Raw genomic sequence first — 23,012 nt, 5'->3', positions numbered from 1 at the left:
CAATTTCTTACACTAGGGAGACAATATGATGTTTACACATGTGAGGCTGATTTATTTCACTTATGAGAATGGTCTCTAGTTGCACACATTTACCTTTAAAAGCCTCAAGTGTATCTTTCTCTATGGAAGAGTAATAATCCATTGTATAAAAATGCCACATTATTTTTATCCATTCTTCGGTTGATGGACATTTCGGTTGTTTCCAATATTTAGCTACTACAAATTGTGAAAGGAATTCTATCTAGAATACACACAGAATTTTTAAAAATCCAGCCCCCAGAATTGAAATACTAAATTTAAAAATGGGCATCTGAGATGAATACACAGTTCTCAGATAAAAAAATACAAATGGCAAATAAATACATTTAAAAAAATTTCAATATCACTGATCTTTTCAGAAATACAAATTAAAACAACACTGAGATTCTACCTCACTCCAGAAAGAATGGCTGTCATCAAGAAATCAACCAGTAACTAGGTGGAGCTGTTGGTAAAAAGGAACCCTTCTCCACTGTTGATGGAAATGTAGACCGGTGCAAACAGTGGGTAATTTAGCGTGAAAATTCCACAAAAATTAGAATTAGAGGACGCATTTGACTCAGCTAATCTCATTCTGAGTATTTTCTCAGAGGAACTGAAAGCAGCATACTATTAACATTATCACATTAGCTGTTTACTTGCTCGCAAAACCTAAGGCATAACACCATAAATAACCTATGTGAAGTACGATGAAAATACCAGTAGAACTGAACAAGAAAACTAATCTTTGCTTCAACTGTCACACCCAAGGCAACTTCATTAAATGAAAATTGTATGTTCCATACCCAAAAAATTACTTACACTGACATACATATGTTTTGTTTTTCTGTCCTTTCTAGGGCACAGCTGACATCTCTTCAGTTTTCCTTTCATTCTAGTAGGTCTTTGGGATGTTGTGCTTGCTTGTTCACCTGTTAGTTCTCCAGTGTGCTGCATACTTTTTTGCATAGTTCCCTGGGCAGAAATAATTTGTTTTTACTTTGCTGTAAATGATCTCTTATGTGTTGCAGTACCAATCCCCTAAGAGAATTTCTCTGCGATATTTTTCCCTTGTTATTTTCTTTGTAAACTATCAAACTATATGTGTCACATGTTTACAATTGAGTAAAACACAACCATAAGCCAATGTTTTATGTTTTAAGTCCCATCACAGTTGCTGCATAACTTAGAAATAACATCTACTTTGCCTTTGGTGTTGTAAAACTTTTCCATTTCCAGCTTCCATATTGTTGAAGTCTTCCTGTCAATACTTCCATCATGTTGCGATGTTGACATCAGCAATGCCAGTTTGTTTTTCTTTGCCATATACAAGCCCACATTACATCTTTCTGAAATCCGAAAATTCCCCTATACAGTTCTCTGTTTTGATATTGCAACATTTCACTTGGAAATTCTGCCTTATTCCTCTGTACAATTCCTGCACTGCTCAACTTGTGATCTGTTAGCAAACGTAACATCAATTGGAAAAGAGTAAGCTAACTGTTGGATGGCACATTCTGATTAATTTGAGAGATGGGAACAACAAGTTTGTTCACAGCCTCATTTGATTTATTACTATATGAATATGGACCTGATGGCTGAGTTCCATTATAAATTTCTAAATTGAAAGCATAATGTCTTTACATCTACAAGGGAATAATGTTTATGCCATATTTGGACCCATCAGTTTTCTATAAGTCTTTTACATTCCTGTGATTACCATAAAAAATCCCTGCTAAGTACAGCAGATATACAAATTTTTGCAGTTCAGCTAGTGAGGTTTCATAATAAATACATTTGTGAATATAGATATTGATAAATACAGAACGTTTTACTGTGCATTTCACAATATCTCAACATCTCTTCTGTTACAATTTCCAACACTGAATGGCAGTGCTGGCATTCTGTCCAATATGTTTTATCCCTGCCAAGACCCTCACTGTATTTTAAGACCTACTTCTAACACTGGATCATTCTATGTGATTGTAAGACCATTTCACAACATTTTGACTTGTCAAATGCATACCCACATTGCTGTTTTGTTATCTGTTACCCCTCCCTACATGGAGATGGGTGACCATCACAGGATTTGTCTTTTTATTAGTTTTCATAACCTTAGTCTTCATAATCATGGTGTGTCACTGCCCTCCTGGCTGGAACACCAGTTGTTTAGTCAATAATCCAATTTTGTTGGGGCAGTGGGGGAGATTTCCTAGAGACCAAAGAAAATATGCAGAGACAGCACTGTGAGAGGTAAGGCTTGTTAAGGCTGACAGGTGCCAACAAGGAAGCATAAGGTTAACTGTAACTTATTAGTGGGTGAGGGTCTACAAGAAGTGCGTAAAAGTAAAACACTACTTTCTAGAAAAAAACAATGGTAAGCATACACCAGTTATAGCACTAACCGACAAAATTCCACGTGAGATCAGTCAACAGCCTTGTCCAGCAAATTCTATGAAAAACACTTGCCTGACAATAGTGTCATCCAGGTTTAGTGGATGCTGGCTAGATGAAAGCTGAACTCTCCTGGTGCAGGTAGGGAGAAGGCTTCACAGAACACACTACATAGCTGTGATATCTTTAGCTTTCTTTGTTTTATTGCATAAGCAGTATTCCAAGGAATGTCTGGCTTAGTATCATCTAGAATCAGGAAGTCTGTTCACAGAGGCAACACTGACTTGTCCATTTCCAGTGGTCTTTGAAAAATAGTTATCCAGACATGTTGGTACATGTCAATATAGAAATATGGAAACTGGGAAAAGAAAGGGTGCATTTTACCTACAATGCCAATATTTTTTTCTTTTGCAATGATACACCAAAATTCATGGAAAGTCAAATTATGAATCAGAAAGAAAAACATATTTAATTTACACATGTTTTGTCTCAGCATACATAAAAATGCATGATATTGCCTTTAATTTATTTAAGAAAAATAATAGTTTATTTTCTACAATAAATTAAATACAACTAACTTTTAATATGTTGTTATATGTATTGATTCTATTGTTCTCCTGTTATTTTATAAATGGATGCCTGTTTGTTAAAAAAAAATGTTGTTATAGTTGGCTTAGTCAGAAGTACTGAAATTAATGTCATAACAGAGTTGCCATTAATACATCACTAGACACAAGTTATTTGCTCTTAGCAGTGTTACTCAGACATTATTTACACTGGTAGAAATATGTAAAAATGTGAACATATACACTCTAGTGAATTTCTTATACCCATTCTTTCATTCGTTTATTTTTTTCATTCTCATAAATTTTCTAGTGAGTGACTACAGTGAGACGTACTCTTCTGTAATTAAAAAAAATCTATAAACAGTTACCCATATACTTTCAATTTTATTCTGTTTGCTCATTTAAAATCATTGCAATCAAGAGAGTTTATCCTTCGTTTTACAGACAAGCTAGTTAGCAGGGTGCAAGACATGTGGTAAGAAAGCACTAATGGTAAGTTAGTAATTTAGTCATTATACTTTTTTCTGTACAAAGCCCATTTATGGTCTATGGGCCTACTTTTACATGCATACTATGTGGAGAAAATGATTTATCTTAGCTAACCTAGCTTCCTATAGAATTGGAATTAAAGTCAAAGCATTGTTTTTGATGGAACTATTCATATAAGCCACAGTGAAAGAATTGTTCTTCACTTAAAACAACCTATTGAAATCTTGAACATGCTTATATAGTCTAGAGCAATTTGTCCCCTACTATTCACATTAACAAATTTTATTTGTCCGGGCTGGGGATTTAGCTCAGCGGCACAGCGTCTGCCTGGCAAGCACAAAGTTGTGAGTTTGATTCCTGGTACCGGAAGAAAAACAACAACAACAACAAAAAAAACAAACAAATTTTATTTGTTAAGACTGTGTGTGTGCATTATGCCAGTGCTTGAAAATAAGACTCATGTAACTCCAGGTGGGTGGGATGAAGAATAGTAAAACTTTCTCCATACACTTAGTTGGTGTCTGATGGTGTTCTAATTCAACAAGTACTTGCACAAGTAGGAATCATACTGTTTGTGCTATCTGCAGTCTTCTTACTTAAATTAGGGAACTTAAACCTGAATTTAGTTTTTCCTTCATTTATGTGTGATTACAAATATAACACCTGAAAGTCATAACACTAAGAAATGTGTTAAATCTGGTCTTCATCTACTTTAAATTTATGATGATAATATATTGGAGACCAGAGAAACTTCCTTCATTAGTCTTTCAAAACCGAGAAGTGTCTATATCTATTACGTTATGTACATTGCATCTCTTTGAAATATCAGCCCAGCAGCGTATGCCTACAAAGGTCCGATCACCTGGTCAAGGTGATCATTTTGTTTTATGTCTGCTGTAGCTTTTAGGCATGGAAAATTTCTGATATTATTTGTGGAGAAGCAGTTTATTGGAATGAATATAAAACTTGGTTTTCCAAAATCAATTTTGTTTATAATTACTACCAGCATTAACAGTTATCTTAGAATCTGCTTCTAGAAAACTGTCAGTTGAATTGGTATGCAGAATAATCAAAAGAGCTACTGGAAATAATGACATTTCTTTATAGGAAATAGCTTGGGGAAGATTTCACTTTTTGCAAGATGACTACCACATAGGGTTAGAAAGTTTAGAAAGGGTTCTCCTTCCCTTTTGAGCCTAAGGCAACAATATAAGCTCAAATGGACTTTGTCCCTTGTAAGATGTTTGCTTTCTTCAGCAATTCTTAACTTAATGGGCATAACAAGAATTGTATTCTATTGTGTGAAACAGCAGGTCAGCATTTGCTCATGCTTTTAGAGTTCTTGAAAAATATCAGATTTTACTTGCACATAACAGTTAAAACACTTTCGTTCTCCAAGTGTATTAGCTGGTGTTTCACGACAAGTAACAGGATTAGAATTTTCTCTTTCCTGTGCACTGTCCTCAATTCCAGTTCACACATTTATGTGACTGTATTATGCCTGTATAAATAGATCTATATTCTTTTTACTATACTGAGTGAACTTAAATAGCTCCTGGCTTTATCTTTTTTAGGCGTTCCCTTTGTTTTTTTATTTCGTTTCACAAAGAAACGGAAGTGCCAAAAATTCTGCAAGTCACATTTTAGCATAACTTCTTATCGTTTGCACCTGGAAGTTTGATTCCTTCTCCTTTTCTATGCTCATTCATAATCTATTTTCTGGGCTATTTACAGCAATCATTTTTTTATCCTTTCTCTTAGTCTTTAAGCAATTGAATTAGTGTTTATAGTGGTAAAACTATATTAATTTCAGTGAAGAAAGATTAATCATCCAATGCTGTAACTCACTACTATTGTAAATTTTGGCTCAATTCCTGTTTATTTTTCCTTTATGCATGTGTACACATGCAGGCACACACACACACACACACACACACACATTCACATGCAAGACATTAGCTAGTCTCTCAGAAGGGCGATATCCAATAGAAATGTACACAACATATAGATGCATGCTGTAAATGCAACTCTAAAATTTCTCATAGCAACATTAAACACTATAAAAAGTAACAAGAATAATTAATTTTAAAAGACATGAAAATTTTATCATCTCACAAGGTAATATTCAAATGATGATGCAAATTAAAATTTGTTAAATCATTAAATTCTTTTTTTCAATAGTGGATTTTCAAACTCCAATGTGCATTTTGCACTTTATTATTTTGGCATGCAGTACATGGGAATGGCAAAGGATGGCTGCTGATGAGCCAGCCTTGGCCCTGCCCGTTTTCTAAATATAAATGATCAGTGCATCTATAAAATCTTAACATTATTTGTGTCATTTGTAATGAATTGTTTTTCTTTCAAAGCTTTTTTTTTTATTTATAGGTGCTTTGGCATAAAGAACCTCTATTGATATGAACTTCTATTCTCTTTCATGGGCTCCTTTTCCTCTGTATACATTTAAATCATCCTTTATAAGTGGACCATCATTAATTTGCGCTAACTGAATTGTAGTCAGTCAGGTTTATTAAATTAATAGCCTAATTAACTGGATACACTATAATATGGTTAAAATATGGGTTGACTTGAAATGGGATGGTTAATGACTTATTTTTGACTTTACTACTTCTCTTCACATTCCTCCTAAACACATTCACCTGGATCCATCACTAAGTACTGTATTGTTTAGCCCTTTAATTCTGGCTCAAAATACCTCATTTCTTGATCATTCAATAAATATTACTGTGCCTACTATAAACAATCAATATTATTAACATTGTTCTCTAAGTCCAAATCTACTCCCTCAACCTTTCAGAAAAATAAAAGATACAATCAGAAGTCCTTACTGCATTCATGTGTGAGTGGAATGTGTGTGTAGGAACCAAAAATAAAAATATTTTTATCTTACAAATTTAATGAAATTATAAAAATATACATTGCTAAACATAATGACTTTTGTGTTATCAGTCAAAATTTTGTGACAAGGGGAACAGCAAGTTTCAATTCTATGATATTTTAATTATTTTGGGCCAGAAACAGGAAAATCTGATATGCTTATTTGTAGTATAACTGGAATTTCAATCTTTTCAATAATCTTGCAACTTTGAGTTAAGCTTAATTGTTGGCTGGCTTGGGACCAACCTTTGGAATTAGTAAAGCGCACTTTTGGAAGTTTCTAGGTGACTCATGGAAGCCAGACCCTGGGTTCTACCCCTGGGGCCTGGGTGCTTCCTCTCCCGCAGCATCTCCCTTCTCTGCTTCCTCACCTCAGGGAGGTAGGAATCTTGGCAGGTTTGTGCATTTGTACTGCGAAAAATCCCACCTTAGAGCAAAACCGCCACAGCCCAAATGATCTGGAGCCATGAGATAAATGGGATTTCCCCTCCTCAATGCCATGGGCGTACAGAAAAATTTTGTTGGTGTATGGAAGAGTTTACTTGACTAATTTAAATGGATGTACTTATCTACTTTTATATCAAAGTCTTCAGTGCTACTGTAAATTCAGTTTTCTTGAAAAGATAGGTTGTAAAAGTGTATCTCCTAGAAACGGTTATTTAAATAAAAAATAAAAACCAATCATTGAAGAATCTTTCGTTTTTCTTTTCTTTTCTTTTCTTTTTTTTTTTTTTTTTTTAGATATAGTCTCATTGTGTAGTACTGACTTGGCTTAAACTCACCTTGGAGCCTGAGCTGGCCTCTAGTTTGCAGTGATCCTCCTGCCTCAGCCTCTCAAGTGCTGGATTACAGATGTGTGCGACCATGCACATTTAGAATCTTTGTTTTTAAGCATATTTTTGGAACGATGAGCCTCATAGAGTACCTCATCAACTGACAGATTGACTTTGCAGTTCTGGGGATAAACCAGACTTCAAACATGCTAGACAAGTATTCTACCATGGAGCAACACCCTGAGCTCTCTCCCAGAATTAGATAGTTTTGTAAAATATTTTGCAGATGAAAGTTCCTTTAGATACAGATGGGTGATTAACAGAGATAAGCAAAATTTAATGAGATTTTTATTACTTATTTAGGAGTAATAAAGGTTGAACTCAGACCCTCTACACTGAACTACATTCCTAGCCCTTTTCTTATAGCATTTTTAAAATTTTGAGATAGGATGTGGCTAAGTCACTGAATTATCCAGGCTGTCCAATTTGTAATAGTCCTACTTCAGAAATCTAGGGTGCTGGGATCACAGGTGTATACAACCATGTCCAGTTTAATCTGTTTAATACTCTTACTCTTTAGGCTTCTTTAGAAAGTCCTACGATGCTCTTAATGATTCTGCTAGCTAATCTTAGTGATCACATTGATTGTATTAAGACTCCTGGGGATGTGATTTTATCATGGGCGCTCTGTGCTCCCCAGAGGATTAATCCACAGGTGTTCACAGCTGCATGTGCACTTAGGAGCTGTGGTTTAACTGGTACACAGGAGAACATCATTGGCTGGCATATCCCCTACTGGTATTACTCCTCTGTGCCGTCTTAAGTCCACCACACCCTTCTACCATGATGTTCCTGCCTTGGAACCAGCCAAAAATGGAACTAATTCTCTGAAACCATGAGTCAAATTAAACTTCTTCTCACTTAAGATGTGACTGTCAGGTATGTTGTCCAAGCAGACGGAATGCTAACCAACAAAATGACTGTAAATCAAATAACAAAAAAATGCTGCTTGGTATTCTAAAAAGATATTCATCTGCTGGGAGATGAGGCTCTTGCCCTTAATTAATTAAAATATCAGTCATTCATGGGTATTTTCTCTATTGTTCAAATATTAATGTATTTACAGTATTTCTCCCAACAATGAGTTTAGTATAGTGATCATTCTTAGTTACAGTTAAAGATTATTGTGTTTTCTTGCTTATATCTGGTCTAACAAATATGCACATATGTTTGAATGTGAGCCAACATTTCCTTGCCCTAAACATCCTTTTTTTAAACACATGGCTTAAAATGATAATTTTCTTTGTATTCTTTGTACCCTACATTACATAAAATGTTACTTTGGAAAAACTTAAACACAGTCTATTTTCAAAGTATAGAACATTTTGGTAATATAATGATAAATTTTGCCTGTCCCAAAAAAGCAAATATTGTCAAAATATCTGTACCTTATAAATACTATGGACATTATAATATTGTCATATTTAAGACTTTTAAACCTCATGAAATATATTTATTTTAATGTCAGTTCAAGAACTAATTTCCATGATATCTCTGGGAAAAATGTGCCATCAACCAAATACGTTTGCAGTTATTGACATTTTGACTGAAAGTAGCACGTTTTATGGTAGTACTAATGGGACTCATGAGAAATAAAAACCTGAGTTCATTTAGCTGGGGAATATTCTGTAGGGTGAGAAAGGAAAAGAAATCCCATTAAATTCATGGAGTTCTGAGCATGTTATGACATAAAATATTTTCATTTATTGAAATGAAGCTACTTCACTTTTATCCATTATTTATAAAACTAAAGTCTATTGCTTTTTATCACTTTTCACATACTTAAGTTATGGAGCTGAACTTGAAATTGCATAAATATGAGACTGTAAGTATAAAAAATAGATTTTCAGGAACATTTTAATGAGAAATTTCAGTAATCTCATTTTCCTTAATGTCAATATATTGCACTATAGAAAATCATGAATAACACCAAAGGTCTCAGAATCATATCTTCATTAAAAAAGAAACATTTGGACTAATTTAAAAAATTCATTATTTTCCAACATGAAACATTGAGGTCTTTAATTTTGGGGGCAAATTTTTTTTCTTGTTTTGTTGTGTTTTGTTTTGCTTTGCTTTGTTTTGCTTTGTTTTGCTGTTATTGTTTATAAACTAAGCACTGTGGTAGGCCAGACACTCAAAGAAATATTTATTGGCTATCTTAAAATGCTGGTGCTGGAGATAAATCAGTGAACAATGCAAACTCTTTTATCTAGTAATAGCTGCATCCAATGTCAAACACCAATATTCAATAAATCATTATGAAAATAAAATGATATATTCACAAACGTAATTCTAACTAGAGTTTAACTAACTGATGTAAAAGTATAGTATACAGATGCATTGCCTAATCGTCCCTTAATAAATCACTCCTGTCCTAAAATGTGATGTGTAGGGATCAGGAGAGTAAACCGCGTGAGAAACAAAACAAAGAAGAAGCATATATTGTACAAAGAACCCTTAGAGAGGCCAAATGGGATGGTGGCAGTGATAAAACTGAGAATAATGAGAGACACAACTGCCGAGAATGCCGGTGGTGGTAAATCTACGGCCCATGTGCTTTCCTGGGCTGTTTACCGGGAATCGAACTTACTACGTCAAGCTTACCAGGAAGGCGCTGTACCGCTGAGCTAAATCCCCAGCCCCTGCTCATATGGTTGAAAGCTCTGAAAGGTTCGTCGTCATTGGACTAGACCATGGAATGATGTACTGATCTCATTGAAGGACTGTGTACTTTGTCTGAACTGAAATAGGATGTTACTGAAGTTATTTTTATTTTTATTTTTAATATGGGACTGACAAAATCAATTTGAATTTTAAAAATATAATGCTGCCTATGGTATACAGAAGTACGAGAGAGGAGATTTAGAGAGGATCCATCACTTTTCTGTCTCTCATAGGTTTATCTGGTTATCATCTGAAATCCTGTTCTCCCAGAATCACCACAAGAGATGGCTGATGTTGCATTTATCTTTGTGTGCTCTTTATGTAATAGACATAAGGAGCTATAAGGAGAACACATCTTTTTGGCAGATATAGACTGGAATGACATATCTGGGTACGTTTACCAGAGTTTGTGGGTAGCTTTTATTTGTCCCAAGTTTCATAACCCTATGGAAAGTATAGAAGGTTACCAAATGCCTATATACACAATTACATAAGAGACAAGAGGACAGTTTTGGAAGATGTCATGGTCCAATGTATTTATCTACTACATTATGACTACCACGTGAACTGGAGTGCTTTTTGAAAATGTCCAAGAGCTAAACCATTTTAAATGTTTTTCAAAATAAATTCATTAAACTGGCATTTCTTGTCCATATCTCACAGCACAGAAATTTTTATTCTTTTAAACCAGATCATCTGCCCATTTTACATTCTTTAAGGATATTAGACAAAAACTAATAAGAAGAAAATACCAAAATGACAATCTCTGATTAATTGCACCTTTCTAAGTATGAACATTGCAAATAAATAATTACTTTTCTAAAAGTAAAATTATGGGGCTGGGGATTTAGCTCAGCGGCAAAAGCGCCTGCCTGGCAAGTGCAAGGTCATGAGTTCGGTTCCCGGTACCAGAGAAAAACCAAAAAAAAAAACAAAAAGCAAAACAAAAATAAAAGTAAAATTATGTCAATATATTCTCTTTGATATCTGATTTATATATATATATACATATTAAAATGTGTGTTTTACAAATATATTTTTGCTCTGTTAGAGAGTAATGAATAGTGCAAACAAAAATAAGGGCAATTATAAAATCAGACCCTAAAATGACTGAAGAGAAAAACCAAATTAGTGGGTGTGAACCGGAAATATGGCAAATATTTAGTTTAAGAAATAATTTTTATGGTAAAAGAAACGCTACCATTAATCCTTCTGGAAATAGTCCTCCGCACTTTGAACACACGCTATTTTTCTTGAAATTCTCTGAGGCAGTTTTGGATGTCCTCTTTTGTGAGTGTCTTTAGCTGTGAAATCTTGGCCTCCTTGATGTCCTGAATTGATTCAAAATGTTAACCTCTTATAGTCATTTTAATGTTGTGGAAAAGTCAGAAATTTCACAGTGATAGTTCCGGTGCATAAAGTGTAAGAGGACACACTGTAATGATTTTCTGCCACTCAACAACAGCATTGGTTGTACTTTTAACCACACCTGATAAAGACACTCATAAAAGAGGGCTTTCAGAATTGCTACAGAAAGGGGCAAGAATGATGAGATAAGTGTCTCAAAAGTGAATATTTTGAGATGGATTAAAAGTGATGTGCTTTATTGTAAGACTTTATTTAAATTTAAGGATTCACCATATATTCTTATCACTATTTGCATAATAGCATTTAAAAATAATTTTAACAATTTTGTTTAAAAGCCAGTTAGATAATTTTCTTTAAAAGCTTAACAGTGAATGTCAAAGCACTCACAGAGAAAAAAATCAGTTATCATAAAGAGATCGTTTTAGTCATGTAGCAAGTCATGGGAATACAAATGAGCAAGAGTATATTGTCTTATATTTCTGTTTTGAAGGTAAATCCTTAATCTCCTCCTGAAAGTGGACATTTGAGTCTCTCCAAAAAACTCAGAGAGGAATGAAATTGTTTCAACTAATCTCTACAATAGTAGACCATCCACTGTTTTTTTGAAATACAAAAAGCAATTCTCTTCTGAGTAGGATGAATAGTTGTTGTGTTAAGGACTGGAGCCCATTCATTTAGAACTGCTTCATTGTGGCAGGCTGTGTTGGTTTGGGACATGAAAAGAGCTACAATGGACAGACCATTTTTGTGAAACTTAGCAAAAGCGAATCACAGAAATAGGACTGAAATTGCAGTTTGAGTAAGTTCCATAAAAAGGGGTTATTTACATAACAAATAAAATCCTCTTTTATAAGAAAGTCAGAGAAATGATGTGGGAAAGAAATACAGATGAGCTGAGATCAGAAAGGTGAAGGAGGTCAAAACATTCATGTGAAAGTTACTTTATATACCGAGGTCACAGGGCAGGAAGAGGAGAATGAGTAAAAGAAACAAAAGGCCAGCATCCCTCACCTGAAATGAGCTGTCAAATGTGAGTAAGCGAGGAGGTTTCATCTAAATCGTGCTGCAGTTTCCCATCTTTCTTCGCATCTCCTTCAAGTGAACTACTGAGATACAATGGATAGATGAAAACAACTAAATGACATGCTTAAATGAAAGCTCTTTGGTGAGGACATGGACTGGGAGGGGTTTGTACCACAGAAGAATAGGGAAGGAGGAGGAATAGAAGGTGTTTGATGAGTGAGGTTAAGTTCTCAGCCCCATAAGTATGGTTTCCTGCCTCCAGCATGCCACATCCAGGGGCTTGGAAAGAAATTTAACTGGAGGACCTTAATACGCAACCCTCATATATAAGTGGCAGTATCTCTGTAGAAGTACAATGGAAAACCAGTGACACAACTCATTCCAACATTTCCTATCATTCTGTAATACCTGATGACCTGTGAGAGACTCTCCCCTCCACAACCCTGAACATTAACTTAGAGGGAGGAGACGTGTTTCCATTTGGATATTGAAGGTAATTTGAAGCATGGAAAGACCGAAATTAAGGACAACAGGGAGTGACAATTTTGTTGAAAATATCAGCTACTGCTCATTTAGCGTGTATTCTGAGCCACGCAGAGTGATAAACCTAAACACATTCCCTCATTTTATTTTACAATAGCCCTGTTGAGATACCACTACTACATTTCAGCTCCTAAAGGTCATGAAAATTGATGAAGATAATTTAGGAATGTGATTGTGATTTCAAAATTCACACTTCCACTTATATCTGTGATAAGAGTTTAGTGAGCTCCATGGGGTGGAGCATCATGGGGTCTGAATGGGTATCATGAAATTTAACAACTGGGGACCTAGGAATGTTTAATAGTCATGAGCAACAAGAGATGAAATCAGGGTCTGAGGAGGAAGGGTGAAAGAAAATTTGAGAAAGTGCGAAGTAAAAATCTTGTTTTATTCTTAGAAAGTTTATAGCAAGGAAAAATACAGAATTGAAGGCAGAACAAGAAGGAACACATTTCCCAGAAAAGGTAATGTGCTGTATTTTTAGATGAAGAAAGCATATAATGACATGAAACAACTTGAAGAATATAAAGGTTCAATATAAAACTAATGTCAGAATTTTTTAAAGGTGGCTGGCAAGGATATGATTCAGTACGTGGGGGCTGAGTGATTTGCCTTGGAAACAAAAATGGGTAGCTCTTTTTCAAGGAGAAGGAAATGCAGTAAGACAGGCTGAAAATAAACTTTAAAAAACTATAAAAAAAGGTTATTTTCTGTTAGAGCAACATAAACACTCCTTACGGTGCATTTCAAGCTCTGTCTTAATTGGTATCAAACTGCCTTTCCCTCTTACAACTTCACAAACCCGTTCTTTGTACAGACTGAATGACTTTATTTATTGTCACTGTCATCTGAGTACAGCTCCTGTTTCCCTATTTCAAGGTCTCCATTAGAGAGTTCTTGTGGCACAGATGTCCCTTCTGCCTGTCACAGCCCTGCTCATCTCTTTTGCCCCATCCCAGTCTGCCTCTCTGTGAAGCTGTCCCTAACCCACATTTAAAAGTTATCAGTCATTCCTTCTTAGAAAGCATTGCATGTAGAAAGTCTTACTCATTTCTTGTTGTAGGTCTGATAGTATTGATTTGATTTTATGGATATGTCTATATTCATGTATAGTTACAGTATGATCTGTCTCTATCTAAAATCCACATGATATATTCTTAACTCCCAGTATGAGAGAATGTGAGGAGGGATGGACACACTGTAAAGAGTATTACTGAAAGAGTTACTTCAATATGACTGATGTCCTCTGAAGAAGAGGAAGATAAGAATCACATGCACAGAGGGAAGGACACGTGAAGACAGGGAGAAGAAGGTGACATATGCAGGCTAAGGAGAGAGGTCTCCAGAGAAAGCAGTGATGTTAATACCATGATTCCAAACTTCTGTGTCGAGGCTGTGAAAAAATACATTTATTTTATTTAAGCCATTCACCTGTGGTGGGACATATGACATTTCTAAAATGTTTGTAAAATGTGCACAAACGTATGCACACATACACACATAATATATATACACATATTATATGTATACATGTATTCATATTCCTTGCTACTTCTATATGCCATGCTTAATGTGACTCATAGTGTCTTTAACACTATGTTGTAGCATAATGAAATTTTTTAAACAAACAGGAGTTTTTTTAGCTTTCCATATAATAATGCTATAACATTCACAGAATATTCAGCACCTTTTGCCCTTAGTTTTTTATGGGTTTTATTTGGATAATCAAGGTCTACTGTTCCTCATAAGCACATTATAATAATTAAATGAGGATATTAATGTGAAATACTTAACATAATACAAGGTTATATAGAAGTTAGTACTATTTTACCTTGTCACAGATCAATAATTATTAGTTAGTATCATAATTTCAGAAGTAAACATTTAAATATGAGCCAAACTCAATGATTTAATAAATTTACTGCTAAATACTTAGTTCTAAGGTTTTATTTTAAAATTAAATATATGACTGTAGGTTACAGTATTAGAATTGAGCATTACTTATTTAGGAAACAGGTTTTTGTAGAAAAGCTCATATATGATGCAATAATCAAAATTATTAATAAGTTAAAAGATTATATTTCAGGTGAAATAAGATGAGCACGTAGTCACTTATCATGTAGACTCATTAGCTGGCTGTTATTGTTTAAATCAATAATGTCCCCCAAAACCCTCACACACCCATTTCTGGGGATTTTGGGAGGTGACTAAATCATGGGGGCAATATAGGAGACTTCTTGTCAGAGGCAGATTCTGTTTGTAAAAGGTAGGTCAATAGCGTACATGATCTGGAAGGGTGTGTTCCTTTCCTGACTTCTCTCTTCTTTCTCTTCTCTGGCGAGCATGGTATTAATAGCTCTCTTCTATAACAGGTCTTTCCACCTGCCATTCTGTGTTTAAACCTGTGGAACATGGACTCAAACATAAACCAAAATAAACCTTTCCTTTCTTAAATTGTACGTATCCGGTATTATGTCTCAGTCATTAAGATAGTGACTAACATGCTAGCTAAATAATTAAAAAATTATCACAAACAGTAGAACACTTTAAAACTACTTTCAAAAACTATTTGCATTGAGTAGTGAAGAGTTTATTATTCTAGGTCAAAGAGTGAGCAGGTTTCCTGGGAAGTAAAAGAGTATTCAAGTGTCACTCCAGGGTAATTGTAACTGCAAAATCCTAAAACAGAGCTTCTACTTTGTACATCCTATAATTAAGGCAAATTATGCAGCCTAGAACCTCCTGAAGATGGAGAATATAAGAAACCCTAACACATTTTAAGACACTTAACATAGTGTATTAAAACCAACGTAAAACATAAGCAGCTGGGGCTGGGGATTTAGCTCAGCAGCACAGCCCCTGCGTGGCAAGCGCAAGGTCATGTGTTCGATTCCTGGTACCGGAAAAATACAAAAAACAAACAAACAAAAAACATAAGCAACTAGAAATACCAGAAGAAATGACTTCAGAAATAAAAAAATCCAGAAAAATAGTATTTTGTATCTTGATTAATTATACCTAGAGAAATAAAAGAACCATGGAAGTATAACCAAGGAAATAAAGTAAATACTGGACAATTGAGAAAATTTTATAAGTAAGTTTTCCATGTGGGTATGCAATATCCATCACTCACAATTTGAAGGAGGAGAGGTTTAATTTGGCTTATAGTTTCAGGGGACTTGCTCCATGGTTAGCTGGCTCAATCAAAGACAGAAACATCATGGAAGAAGGTGCAAAGGACTTCTATGACCCATCCAAATACACCCAGAAGTGTTCTTTATTAATCTTGTCTCTAACTTTCAACCCAATAAGGGTGACTCAATTAAGCTTAAATACCTGATGCTATAATAAACCCAAATAATATCTAAAAATAAAAAGTAAAATCATCAAAAATTTAAATGATGATAAAGTTAATAGTTTGTAGACTTATCTGAAAAAAACTGAGCTAAGATGAATTTCTGAAGAAATGATTCAAGAAAAAGTACAAAAGGCCCAGTGATTGGAAACATAAAATATTGCAAATACGTGATTGGTCTTAATTCTCCTCAATGTTTGAGAATGAGAAATAATGGGAAAATGATTGTGATGAAAAATTGATGTATTAATGAAAGACATGTCCAGATATTTATAGAAAGTTCTAGGATAAACCAGAAAAACAATAATTGATAATACCACACACAATATTTAAACACAAACTAAAAATAAAAATAAAATATAAGAATATAGAAAGAACAAAGAAATAATTACTGTACGGAAAACAAATTTCTTAATGGCAATAAAGAAATTTAAAAGATTGCTTTTGTTTAAATTGCTAAGCTAAAGCATTGTCAATCTAGAACTCTACTGTATTAAAATAATATTTTATTTGGGTTATTTTAGCACTGGGAATTGAACTCAGGACTTTAACCTTGCTAAGCAGACACTGAGACACTGAGCTATATCCCCAGCCCCAAAATTACATTTTTCAAGGCCCAGGGTAAAGATTTTTTCAGTAACAATATTAAATTTATCTCAAAACAGAAAATTTAATAAATTACTTATAGTGAGGAGAAGAACCTTTAATGGGTGGTCTGAAGAAAAATGTTGTTAAATGTGTTATTGGAAGAACCATTACAAGTGAAAACCTTCTCTGATAAAAATGCATGAGTAAGCAAAAAAAAAAATTGTAAGGCAGTATATACAAAAATGTATACATAAAATAATACAAACACTTTGTAAAATAGAACTTACTTTTCATGACTTATGAAGAACAAATGCTAAATATTAAATCAGGAAAGATTACAGGTCTACCAAAGACATATACATGTCTATAGCACATTTATCCATAAACATTATATCTAGGAATAACTCAAATATCCATAAACAGGAGGATGGATAAAAATGTCATACTAAAGTAATTAAATACTAATCAGTTATAAAAGTAAGGAATATCTAGTACACAAAACTGAATAGATAAATAAAGATATGGTGAGCAAAAAAAGTTGTACAGTGAAAAAGAAACTTTATGACAGTATCTAAAGTTCTAGAACAGGAAACTATTTTATGTTAATGAAAATCAGATCAATGATTGCTTCAGGTAAGAAGTATGCATCAGGGAGGAGGAAAATAGGGAGGGTTAGGCAATTTCAAAAAAGAATTAAATATGCTATGCACATGTACAAACTACCTGGGAGTAAAGTGATCATTATGCCTTACCAGCATGTAGAAATAAAAATATTTGTTATTTTTTAAAAAAGAAGTGTGGAGAAGATTTACTGGAAAAGAGAATATGATATATCTCTAAGGTATAAGAGATATTCTGTACTCATGGGAGTGATATTTAAAAGTGTTTATATTTGACAACCTTATACAAAGTATTCACATAAATGGATTTTATGAATTTAAGAAATAAATCACAATGAAGTATATTAAAATAATAGTATACTATTGACTAAATTGTTTTCATGCAAGGAAAAATATGTCAGATATTAGGACATTTACTGTTATTCATTATAAACAAAACTTTCAATAGATGCTAAACAATGATTGATAAAATGCAGGATACTTTTAAAGGTTTAAAAACTTCGTGGCAAATTAACAATAATTGAAAGTTCTTTGCATTCACAGAATGTATCCATAAAAGCTTTTTGACAGATATTATTTTAATAATGAAATGTTATCTTTACTTGAGGTTTATTTTATCATCACTCCTATTTGATATTCACTAGAGATTCTAAAGAATCTTCTAAAGAAAAACCATATGAAATACAGCACTAAATTTGAAAGAAAAGAAAAAAATTATTGGTACATTTAAATATATATAATTATAGCATTCATCAAAGCAAATTTGTACCTACACATGATACATGTTACCTTTTCTTTTTTACCCATTCCCTTCCCTACAACCTTGCTTCCCCTCTTTTTTTACCGAAGCTTTCTTTTTCTTCTTATGCTTTTTTTCTTGTTCTTTCTTTCCTTTTCCCTCCCCATCTCTTGTTCCCCTTCCCATTTAACATTTTTGTCCCTCTTCTCAGTATCTAGTATACATTTTGTTTTTTATTTATATTTTCTGTTTCTCATATTAGAGAAATATAGTGATATTTAAACATGTGTTCCATTTAATTCACTTAAGAGTATGGTCTCAAGGTGCATTCATTTAGCTAGAAATGGCTCAAGGTTATCCTGTATGGCAGAGTAATAGTCCATTGTATACATAAAAAACAAACAAACAAACAAACAAAAACCTTCTTTAGACATTCATCACTTGATGGGCATTTGGGCTGTTTCAAAGATTTAGACATTGGTGTAGGCAAAGACTTTATGTACAATGCACTGATCACACAGGAAATATCACAAAGAATCAACAATTACCAAAATTGAAGGCATTTTTCTATTAAGAGATATTCAAAGGATTCTACGCCATTATTGTGTGTGTGTGCATGTGCATTTTTGTCCACTGCTTCTGACTCACAACTCTCCCTCCAAGGCTGACACTGAAACAAGACTTTTGCTTCCCCAACTTAGGTTACAGTAAATAAGTGAACTTTCTACCTTAATACTGGCCTAAATAATTCTCTGAGTTGTCTTGTCTGATAGCAAATCATGAGGCTCCAGCTAGAGAAAGGCCTCTGCTCTAAGCCTGTAAGAAGAAACACTGCTCTAAGAGGCCCAGAAGAATTAAGGACAAAAGTGTCCTGATGGGTTTCTTACAGTGTTTTAGTGCTAGATCTCATCATTATCTTCAATCACATTTCTATACGGCTGTCCATAAAACAGTAATGCAAATCAAAAAGAAGCTTCCCTAAAAGCCCAAAGGGATCTTGGCACTGATCAGCAGGAGTCCCCATCCTCCAATCAGTCAATCAATCAATCAGAGATAGGGTTTGGAACACTTCTGGACATCCTAACACCTAGAGATACCTGGAAGGTAGCATACACAGAGATAATGCAAATACTCCATGACCTTCCCCTACCCCTAACTCTATGTATCTTTTTAACTTCTATCCTTTGTGATATACTTTATGATAAACCAGTAACATAAGTATGCTGCAAAATTTTATACATATATCTTATATATGTGTATATTAAATTATGCCTGCATTTCACAAAAGGAGAAATATAAACGAACAATAAATATTTTTAAACCTTTAAAATTATTTTGTATGAAGGGGAAAAGATACATTCTTGTAACCTGGCCATATAGAATAAGGTATCTTTCAGATACCTAATTTTCTAAACACTCTTTCTATATTATTTTTGTAATTTCCTAAATTCTGCTGTGGTTTTCTTCCCTATCTATTCTTTTGCTCTATTTCTTTCAATTTAATGTTGTCTCATGATCAGAGCCAAACATAAATGCCATCTCTAAATTTTTTGTATGAGAATATTTTGTCTTCTTGGAAGTATAATAGATTGTGTAAATATCATAATGTGAGACCACATTGCTAAATGAAATAAATCATACCCAGGTTAAATATTGCATGGTTTCTCTTATATGTGAAAACTGAACTATATATAACTTAAAAAGGAGAATAAAGAATGAGAGGAAAAAGGGATGAGGACTTCGTGGAGATAGGAAAGTGGTCTAGGTGAGGATGGGGAGAAATGGAAGGGAGAGGTGGAAAAGGAGAAGAAAGAAAGGTTAAAGTGCGGTCTGCATATCAAACAACTCCCCAAAAGGAATGTGATTTTTATGTTTGCAAACATATGCATATAAAAACAACATGAGTTGATCTTAATGTAGAAAAATTAGAGAGAAATTGGCCTATTCATCCCCTATTACTTCCACTGAAAAGTGATGCAACCACAAATGCAAAATACATTGGCTTTATCTAATAAAATTCAATATAGTTCCATCATTGACTCCGTGAAACTTTGCCAAGGTATGTATGAAAAATGTTTTCACATGCATGCTAGGATATATTCCCTATATTTATCATTGTTCATGGTAATGGGGAACCAAAGAAAGTAATTTGGCTGTTTATTAAAAGTACATGAGGGGCTGGGGATTTAGCTCAGTGGCAAAAGCGCCTGCCTGGCAAGCGCAAGGTCGTGAGTTCGGTTCCCAGTACCAGAGAAAAAACAAAAAAAAATAAAATAAAAAAAAAATAAAAGTACATGAAATACCTCAGTGTATTAGACAACAATGAAAACTGAAAAAACCGGCATATTCATTTCAATGTATGTCACAAAAATATAACACTGAGAAAGCAAGTCAACAAAAAAATGCATACAATATTACAGAATATTCAAAAATGTGTAAATAGTATGATAAAATTATACATATGCAATAAAATTCTTGCATTGTATAATATAACATTAAATCCAGTGTAGTGATTTCTTCTGAAGATTGGTTGAAAAACAATAAAAAACATCAGGCAATGAGCTTGCCATTCACCTGAGAGATCTACACATGTACATTTTATGTCTTGAAATGTAGTGATTCATGTGAGTGCTTTTTGTAATATCAGATGTTCACTAAATAACATTAAAAATGAAATGGGTACAAAATGAAAGATATTCAGTAATCATGCTGTAAAAAATAACGAAGTATTGGAAATAAATATTTAGATTAAAATACTGGAATATTATGTATTATACAATAGAAATTCTGAACTCAGAATAATAAAGGTAATTATCCACAATTTCAAATACATCAAATCTCAGGGAATTTTATCTTTCCTGACAGAAAAGCCACATTTTATGGTGAAATTATCTCTACTCAACAAGATAGTCCTTTAAATATGGAGATTGTGTTTCTTCTCTCAACAAGTTTTAAAGCAATCAAACCTGTTTTGTTTCATCTGTTCCTAAGTATATATTATGAAATTTTAATTACATATAGGGAATTATTTCAAATAAGGAAAATATTATATTATGTATTTTACAAATGAGGATGATAGACAAGCCAACAGAAGTTTGTGAGCTGACATGAAAATGTATGTAAGATTATTTTTTAAGCCTAATAGAGTTTGAATAATCAAGTAAGTCATATAACTGCAAACTCTAAGAAAAGTAAATTTTGACAATTACCATCTGGTTTTTCCTCTTTAAGGGTCATACTGAGCACACTTATTCCCAAAGTATATACAGTCATATTCCTGCCTTCTGTACTCTAATGGCCTGAATGCAGCATCCAGTTGAGGATGTCTTAGTTTCCTGCTGCTGTCAGAATAAAGCATCAAGGGGCTGGGGATTTAGCTCAGCGGCAAAAAGCGCCTGCCTGGCAAGTGCAAGGTCGTGAGTTCGGTTCCTGGTACCGGAGAAAAACAAAAACAAAAAAAAAGAATAAAGCATCAAAAATTGGATGACTTCACAAACAGAAATTTTTTGTCCAGTTTAGAGTTTTAAAGTCTAAAATTCTAATTGTAAAGTGGCAAATGGTCCTGTTCTCTTAGTTAGAGAAGAATTTGTTTTATAGCTGGTTTCTAGATTGTGGTACTTTGTTGGGAATCTTTGATGTTCCTTGGATCATAGCTATATCACTCTATGGTGGATTGATAACTGGTGGTCAACTTGTAACACCCAGCTGAACCGAGTAAGTTTTGTGCTGGGTGTGGGAGGCTCACCTGAGGATTGTTTCTAGCAGCATAAGAGGCTGAACTGGAGAAGAAGCAGAGGTGCCCTTGGGGCTGAGAGAGTTTGTTAGAGCTGTTAGAAGTTTTTGGATGCTGTGACAAGCTATAGGGATCGGTTAGCTTTTCTGGAGGGGTTTGTCATGCTGGCTTTCCTGATGAACTATGCTGTTTTCACTGTCTGAAGAGCTTGGGACCTCATCGTTGCTCACCATGGCTATGGTTCACTTCGAGAGCTCTGGTACTCACATTGAGGACCAGGAAGCATGCCTTCCTGGCTTCAGAGGGGAAGATGGTGCACTGCTCATTCTCCTGGAGAAGCCTGTTACATTTGCTTTCCGATGGAGCTCAGCTTTCTTCACCAGCCAAGGAGTTTGAGACCTCACTGTTGCTGAGGATGGCTGTGGTACTTTTTGAGAGAGCTCTGATTCTTGCTTTGAGCATCGCTTCCTGGCTCCAGTACAGATCCCTCTGCCTGCTAGCACAGATCTTTCATCCCACTGGCACAGACTTTCCAGCTTCCACTACTGACATTTGGGCCTTCCCAGTGCAGATCCATAAAACAGGCCTACATGAGATATTGTCATGAACTACAGGCCTCCAGATGGACTTGTGGGAGGCATTGCTATGGGCTCTAGGTCTTCAGCTGAACTCATGCAGGACATTACATTGGGTTCAAGACCCTCAGCTGGTTCTTTGGTCTTTCATGTATGGACAGCTTTCCTGCACTCTCTTCATCTATGATTTTTTTGGGAAGCTATTTTAAATAATCTTATAAAATATGTGTCCTGTATAGTATTATATTATTCCCCTTGCAAAACCCCACACCATGAAACACATTGATCTCAATATTCCATGTTCATGTGTTGTTCACTGTATTTAGCACTCTCTAAGATTTCCTTTTAGTAAATAGTGGGCACAATGGAATGCAGCCACCCTAATGAACTCATTTTAACTTGATTGCCTCCATAAAAATCTTACATCTAATGAGGTCACTTTTTGAGGTATTGCAGTTTAGGATTCCAATGTATCTTAGCAAAGGGTGAGATCCATAGTTTAAAGTATAACATAGATTAATCAGAGCTGGGGATGTAGTGTATTGGTAGAGCCCTTGTCTAGCATGCACAAGGTACAAGGTTCATTACACAACACTAATATAT

This window comes from Chinchilla lanigera, unplaced genomic scaffold, assembly GCF_000276665.1.
Source record: "Chinchilla lanigera isolate Chin_1 unplaced genomic scaffold, ChiLan1.0 scaffold00027, whole genome shotgun sequence".
Lineage (NCBI taxonomy): Eukaryota > Metazoa > Chordata > Mammalia > Rodentia > Chinchillidae > Chinchilla > Chinchilla lanigera.
This window is presented reverse-complemented; position numbering follows the sequence as displayed.